Here is a 7,544-nt window from a genome sequence, read left to right as displayed (position 1 = left end):
CGTGTGCGTAGGGTCTCCAGAACCGTTTGTGATATCACGGTATCGCACATGAGAGCTCAGAGTAAACCGTGCCCAATGTAAAATAAAATCCCAATTGTAATTTTCAGGAAACATGTGGGATCCCAAATGTCGGTGTCAAAACCGGCGGATCTCGGGTAAGGGGTACCGAACTGTGCGTCTAGGCGGATGGTAACAGGAGACGAGGGACACGATGTTTTTACGCAGGTTTGGGCCCTCTCGATGGAGGTAAAACCCTACGTCCTGCTTAATTAATATTGATGATATGGGTAGTACAAGAGTAGATCTACCACGAGATCAAGGAGGATAAACCCTAGAAGCTAGCCTATGGTATGATTGTTGTTTGTCCTAGGGACTAAAAATCTCCGGTTTATATAGACACCGGAGAGGGCTAGGGTTACAGAGTCGGTTACAATGGTAGGAGATCTAGATATCCGTATCGCCAAGCTTGCCTTCCACGCCAAGGAAAGTCCCTTCCGAACACGGGACGAAGGCTTCAATCTTGTATCTTCATAGTCCAGGAGTCCGGCCAAAGGTATAGTCCGGCTATCCGGACACCCCCTAATCCAGGACTCCCTCAGTAGCCCCTGAACCAGGCTTCAATGACGACGAGTCCGGCGCGCAGATTGTCTTCGGCATTGCAAGGAGGGTTCCTCCTCCAAGTACTTCATAGAAGATTTTGAACACAAAGGTAGTGGCCGGCTCTGCAAAATAAGTTTCCACATATTGCCATAGCAAGAATAATATTTACACAAATCTAATCTGCTGACGTATTCCGTAGCCTGACATCACACCACGGCCAAGTCTTTATTCGAATCATTTTACTGTCCCACCTCAGCGCGTTTAGCGAGGTGGTTTCCTTGGCACGTCTTGTCAAAGCAGAGATCGTGTCCCCTTATTCCAGGATTCTCATCAATACGGGCATGGGTAACCCAACCGCGCCATTGATTACGGCGCTTGGGAGATAAGCGAGTTTTACCAGGCTGGTGGGGACGCATAGTCGCGCCCATATAAGGGGATAAGGATCCACCTTTTCATCCACGCCTTCTTCCTCCTTTGCCTATCCATTTCCGTGCACTCGAGCTCCAGCACCCAAGTCCGCACACCCCACCTCAACCTTCTCCTGCCATGTCCGAAGCGGGAGGCAAGTGGATGGTCTCCTCTGTCACGGAGGGACACATCAAAAAACTGAGGAAGGCCGGATACTTGTCTAAGGACATTGCGCACTAGCTTCCCGAAGAGGGGCAGCTCATCCCCAGCCCTATGCCCCATGAGAGGGTGGTGTTCCTCCCCCATTTCCTCCACGGACTGGGCTTCCCTCTCCACCCATTTGTCCGGGGGCTCATGTTCTACTATGGCCTGGATTTGCACGATCTGGCCCCGAGCTTTGTCCTCAACATCTCGGCGTTTATCGTCGTGTGCGCCCATTTCGGCCTATGGCTCAAGACTTTCAATGTCAAGCCGAAGGTGGTGCGCGGCACCCAGGCGGAGTGCGGAGGCTCCATGGTGGGCAAGATGCCCAACGTCCTATGGCTCGAGGGCTCCTTCGTGGAGTCCCTAAAGGGGTGGTAATCGGGGTGGTTTTACATCACCGAGCCGCGCGACCCTGAATGGGTCGCAGCCCCCGAGTTCCGATACGGACCCCCTACGCGGCTCGCCTCCTGGAAAGAGACGGGCCTGTCGTGGGGTAAAAAAAGAGAGCTGACCGGACTCCAAACATGCGTCAAAACCTTGGTGGACAAGAAGCTCAAACTTGTCAACGTAGTCCAGGTTATGCTCATCCGCCGGATCCCCCCGTGTCAACAACAGGCTTTCAACCTGTGGGAGTTCAATCCGGCGCAACAGTGAACTCTGAGCAGGCTCTTCGACACGACGTACGAAGATGCCTGAAAGGTGCTTTTCAAGGGCGCCGAGGCCCCCGCATCCGCTACCGAGGGTCGTGGATTCAGCACGCATCGTCACGCTCGTGCAGTAAGCTGTTTTTACCTTCTACAGGTTATTAGTTTTTCATAGTTTGACTCCATGCGGGATCTAAGCTCCCTTACCTTTGACAGGATTGGCAGGAGACGTCCGGACAGATCAACTGTCCGGCACCTTTGCCCGAAGGCCCAGCGGACACTCGCTTGGTGAAGGTGCTGGTTCCGGCACCCTATGTGGTGCCGGAGAAGAAGGCCAAGAAGAAGGCCACGGGGACTCGAAAGAGTGCCCGGCGCCAGGAGGTGTTGGATTCATCATCCGATGACTCCAAGGCGCACTCCTCACATGAAGACGAGGAGGAGGAAGAAGAGACCTCTCCCCCTCCAGCGGGGGCAGGGAAGAAAAGGAAGGCCGCCCCAACTGGGGAGGCCGAAGGGTCCAAGAAGGGGAAGACCCCTCCTTCAGACTACTCCACCAACGCCGATGACGGCGAAGAGGAGTGGCCGCACAGGGCCAAGCCCCTGGCGAGATCGTAAGTATCCGGATACCAGAGTGATTCATAGTATTCCCCCATTGCACAGATTTTCCTTACGTCGAACATGTTTATGCAATCCACCCAAAGACCGGCTCGACGTGTCGTCGAGCGGTTCCCTGGATTCGTCGGATGTGAATTTGCTTCCGACGGCTACCTCCCCCCATCCTACGGACGACGCCACGGTGGCGTCCCAACAGGTTCCAAGCCAGGAGGAGGTGGTCCCGGAGGCGCCACAAGGGAACCTCCCGGACTCCAGGCGTAAAGGGGATAGAACCCCCAAGGGCTCCAAGTCCGGCCTTGAGCCGGACACCGCGCCGGAACCTTCAACGGTTCTGGACTCCAGTAGGCAGCCTCCCTCCAAGAGGAGAAATCCTACCGAGCCGGCGACCTCCGTCCAACTGGAGGCACCTGACAATTTGCTGGAGGTGCTTAACGGCGCCTCCATCAACGAGGAGCACCGCACTATTATGAGTGCGGTGATCCAGAAGGTTCAGTCCACCAAGAGCGGACTGACTGAAGCCTGTGCCAGCCTTCTAATAGGCTTTGAGGTAAGTAAAGAATATGTAAAAATATTACCGCATAGATAGTAGCCCCTGATGCTCTGTTCGTCGTTTGGAAAGAAAAGCCGAATAGAGGATCTAATAACATTCACAGGAGTCTAACATAATCAAGTCAATATGCGTATGCAGGCTTCGCTGCTGGCCTCCGCCACACTGGCTGTGGAGGTGGATACGCTGAAGCAAAACCTCGCGCGGTCCGAGAACGAGCTTGGCCATGCCAAGAGGCAAATCGAGGAGAAGGAAGGTAAGTAATACCTTGCGCAAGTATATAGAGAAGATGTGGTTGCAAAAAATGACAGGATCAACGTGCTATTATAGGGGCCACGACCGAGGTGGGAACCCTTAAGAAAGCGATGTCCAAGGCTGAAAATAGAGCGGCCGCGGAGCACACAGAGAGAGGGAACCAGGAGGCGCGGGTGGAGGAGGTGCAGAAAGAGCTCCAGGCTCTCGTGAAAAAACACGAGAGTTTGGAGCTTGACTCAAAGACGCAAGCGTCCGAGCTTGCGGCAGCCCTCGAAAGCGCGAAGTCTGCCAAGGCCGAAGCCCAGAAAGCCCTCCAAGAAATTGAAGCGACGAAGAAGATAGCGGCGGGTAAGGCATTCATTATGCAAAGCAAGAACGTGAAAGTGAATTACTTGTTACTTAGCCGAGTCCGGAGATCTCCAGGAGCATTCACATATTTGCCCCATAGTGCGTCTGATGCCGCCGCCTACTACCGATCCGAGGAGGGGAGCTCGACGGAGAAGGTGTTCTAGTCTCAGTATGCTGAGGTCGGACACCTGGTGCCTTTGAGCGACCAACTGAAGCAAATGGTCGAGCTCCACAAGGTGGCCGAACAGGCCATAAAGGGCCTCGTAGTTCGGCTTTGGCCTGGAGAGGCTCTGCCTAGGAGCTACTTCGGGCTGGTGAGGTGGCTGGTGGATGCCTGTCCACGGCTTGAAGTAATCAAGTGCTCCATCTGCATCGAAGGTGCCCGTAGGGCGCTTGCCCGTGCTAAAGTGCACTGGGGAAAGATGGATGCGGAGAAGATGGTGAAGGACGGGCCGCCGCCGGGCAAGGAGCATCGCGTCTCGGAAGCGTATTATGAGGGCATCCTGAAGGGTGCCCGCCTTAACGGATGAATGCTCCAAAGATGCAATTTTTGAGTAAACTCGCATTTGTGATCCTGTACGCTGAAAACTTGTTCATATGCGCTAAGCAACGTTTTTGAATTTAAAATATTACCTTCTGTGCAGCCGTTTATCAAATTTGAGAGATGGCGAGTCGTCGGCTTCGGCCCCGTGCCACGAGTGCTGGGGTGTTCGGGGTAAACATGAGCGCTCTTTTTCCCATTCTTGGGTCCTTCGAGGGCGGCGCTCAATACAACGAACAAGGCAATCGGACTATAATGCTTGAACACTCTCACTTAGCCATAGAATTCTATAATTTTAAATTTCGGCGAAGCCCCTAGTGTTCGGAAGACCGAGTTCGGGGCGCTATCCACGCGTAGGCCGGACAAAGCCGACTCCTCGCTCTAAGCGGCATAAGTCTTTAGGGACTCGAAAACCTCTCGAACAGCGACCAGCTCTCGCCTCATCATGATGGTCAGTCTTAGCTTTCTCTACTGAGGTGCTTAGCCCAACTCAACTGGGGCACAATCGCAGTTGTTCTCCTAGTGCTACCTTAGCCGATATAATGGAACGTAAGGTACCAAAACATAGGAGCCGGGCAAACCCAACTATTGACCCAAGACATGATTCGGAGCCGATGCATATAATGCTATAAGTTCGGGGTGCCGCACTTGTGAAAGTGTTCGGACTTCTCACACCGTATTGTGGGGTACTTAAGCCCCTAGCGTATTGGCCGTACCAAAGTGTACGGGTGCAACATGTCATTAATGAACATATATTCATAAAAAGGAGTAATGCAATAATAGACGGAAGCTATGCATTGTTTATTTAAAAAGGCTGCGATCAAAGCAGAACGATACAAATAGTGCAATAAGCAAAAGATGGGACTATTTAACATGTCCTTTCCAGGGGCGAGCTGCGGAATGTTATGTGAAACAGGTATAATGCTCGTTATAGAGACCACCTTAGAGTTCCATAGTGCGGCTTAGCTTTCTGCTTCCCTTGTTGTATCGTTTGTGCGGTAATTGTACTGCCGGACAAGCCTTCCGAAGAATGGAGTCCTCAAAATAAGAGAAAATTAAGAAATCGGCAGCCCCTAGTGCGATTTAAGCCGCGTTTCGGGCGTGCCGTGATGGTGCCCCTCCCCCTGTGCCCATGGTATTTCTAGAGTGTAGTTATGTACGCGCAACACTGGTTTCACAAGTTCGCGAGGGCTGGGGTTGGGGCCGCATTGCTACGCTTGCTCGGAACGTGCCAGGCGGTCTTGTTGTAGGTTACTCCGGGCGCGCTTGACGGTATCCAGACGTTTAATGGCCGGACTGGAGAATTGCCTTGAGAGGCTGCTTTGTACTTCCGCTGCGATAGCCACCGTATGCTCCTCCGTTCAGAGAGAGTGTTTGGTGTTTCCATTGACCGTGATGACTCCTCGAGGGCCTGGCATCTTGAGCTTGAGGTATGCGTAGTGCGGCACCGCATTGAACTTGGCAAATGCGGTTCGCCCGAGCAGTGCGTGATAGCCACTGCGGAACGAGACTATGTCAAAGATTAACTCCTCGCTTCGGAAATTATCCGGAGATCCGAAGACCACTTCAAGTGTAACTGAGCCTGTACAGTTGGCCTCTACACCTGGTATGACGCCTTTAAAGGTTGTTTTAGTGGGTTTGATCCTCGAGGGATCGATGCCCATTTTCCGTACTGTATCCTGGTAAAGCAGGTTCAGGCTGCTGCCGCCGTCCATAAGGACTCTAGTGAGGTGAAATCCGTCAATAATTGGGTCTAGAACCAATGCGGCGAATCCGCCATGACGGATGCTAGTGGGGTGGTCCCTTCGATCAAAAGTGATCGGACAGGAAGACCATGGGTTGAACTTTGGGGTGACTGGCTCCATCGCGTATACGTCCCTTAGCGCACACTTCCGCTCCCTCTTGGGGACGTGGGTTGTGTATATCATGTTCACCGTCTGCACTTGTGGGGGAAAACCTTTCTGTCCACTGTTGTTCGGCGGGCGAGGCTCCTCCTCGTCATCGCTATGCAGCCCCTTGTCTCTGCTTTCGGCATTTAACTTGCCTGCCTGCTTGAACACCCAACAATCCATCTTGGTGTGATTGGCTGGTTTTTCGGGGGTACCATGTATCCGGCATGAGCGGTCGAGTATTCGGTCCAAATTGTACGGGCCCGGAGTATTTCTTTTGAATATCTTTTTCCGCTGACCGGGTTTAGAGCCTCTGAATCCGGCATTAACTGCCATATCCTCAGCATTGTCGTCGTTAATGCGGCGCTTATGCTTGTTGCGACATGACCTGCCACTACTGTCCTTGGTATCCGAATTACCAGGGCTCTTGGTCATGTTATTGCTGCGAGCTAGCCAGCTGTCTTCTCCCGCGCAAAAGCGGCTCATAAGTGTCGTGAGGGCTGCCATAGATTTCGGCTTTTCCTGTCCTAGGTGCCGTGCAAGCCACTCATCGCGGATGTTATGCTTGAAGGCTGCTAGGGCCTCTACGTCTGGACAGTCGATGATTTGATTTTTCTTGGTTAGGAACCGTGTCCAAAATTGTCTGGCTGATTCCTTTGGCTGCTGAATTATGTGGCTAAGGTCATCGGCGTCTGGTAGTCGCACATAAGTGCCCTGGAAATTGTCGAGGAATGCGGTTTCCAGGTCCTCCCAACAACCAATTGATTCTGCTGGCAAGCTGTTAAGCCAATGCCGAGGTGGTCCTTTAAGCTTGAGTGGGAGGTATTTGATGGCGTGTAGGTCATCACCGCGGGCCATGTGGATATGAAGGAGATAGTCTTCGATCCATACTGTAGGATCTGTTGTGCCATCGTATGATTCGATGTTCACGGGTTTGAAACCCTCGGGGATTTGATGATCCATTACTTCATCTGTGAAGCATAGTGGGTGTGCGGCGCCTCTATACAGCGCTATATCACGACGCAGCTCAAACGAGCTTTGTCTACTGTGTTCGGCCCGGCTGGATTTACTGTATCTAGAGTGACGATTACCGTCTCGTGTCGTGGGGCGCCCACGCGATCCGTAGATCGATCTTGTTTGCCTTGCCTTGTCCTCCAGTATATCTCGCAGGTCTGGCGCATTTTCCCGTGCCTTGGTATTTTTTGAGCGGCGCCGGGGTGCGGCTTGAGTGGAGGGCCAAGAGGCCTCTCTGTCGCAGCCACGGGGTGGCCGGTCGGCCGCATCGTGCACTGGTGATGTAGGTTTAGGTGCTTCCTCCTCTAATTGGGGTAGCAACCTGCGCTTTGGGTTGCTCTTGGAGGGGCGTTCGAGTTCATACTCTTCGGCCGCAAGGACTTCAGTCCATCTGTCGGCTAGCAAATCTTGATCAGCTCTAAGCTGTTGCTGTTTTTTCTTGAGGCTGCTCGCCGTGGCCATAAGCCTGCGTTTGAAAC

The sequence above is a fragment of the Triticum urartu genome, chromosome 5A, assembly GCF_056163025.1.
Source record: "Triticum urartu cultivar PI428250 chromosome 5A, HENAU_Tu73, whole genome shotgun sequence".
In the NCBI taxonomy this organism is placed as follows: domain Eukaryota; kingdom Viridiplantae; phylum Streptophyta; class Magnoliopsida; order Poales; family Poaceae; genus Triticum; species Triticum urartu.
This window is presented reverse-complemented; position numbering follows the sequence as displayed.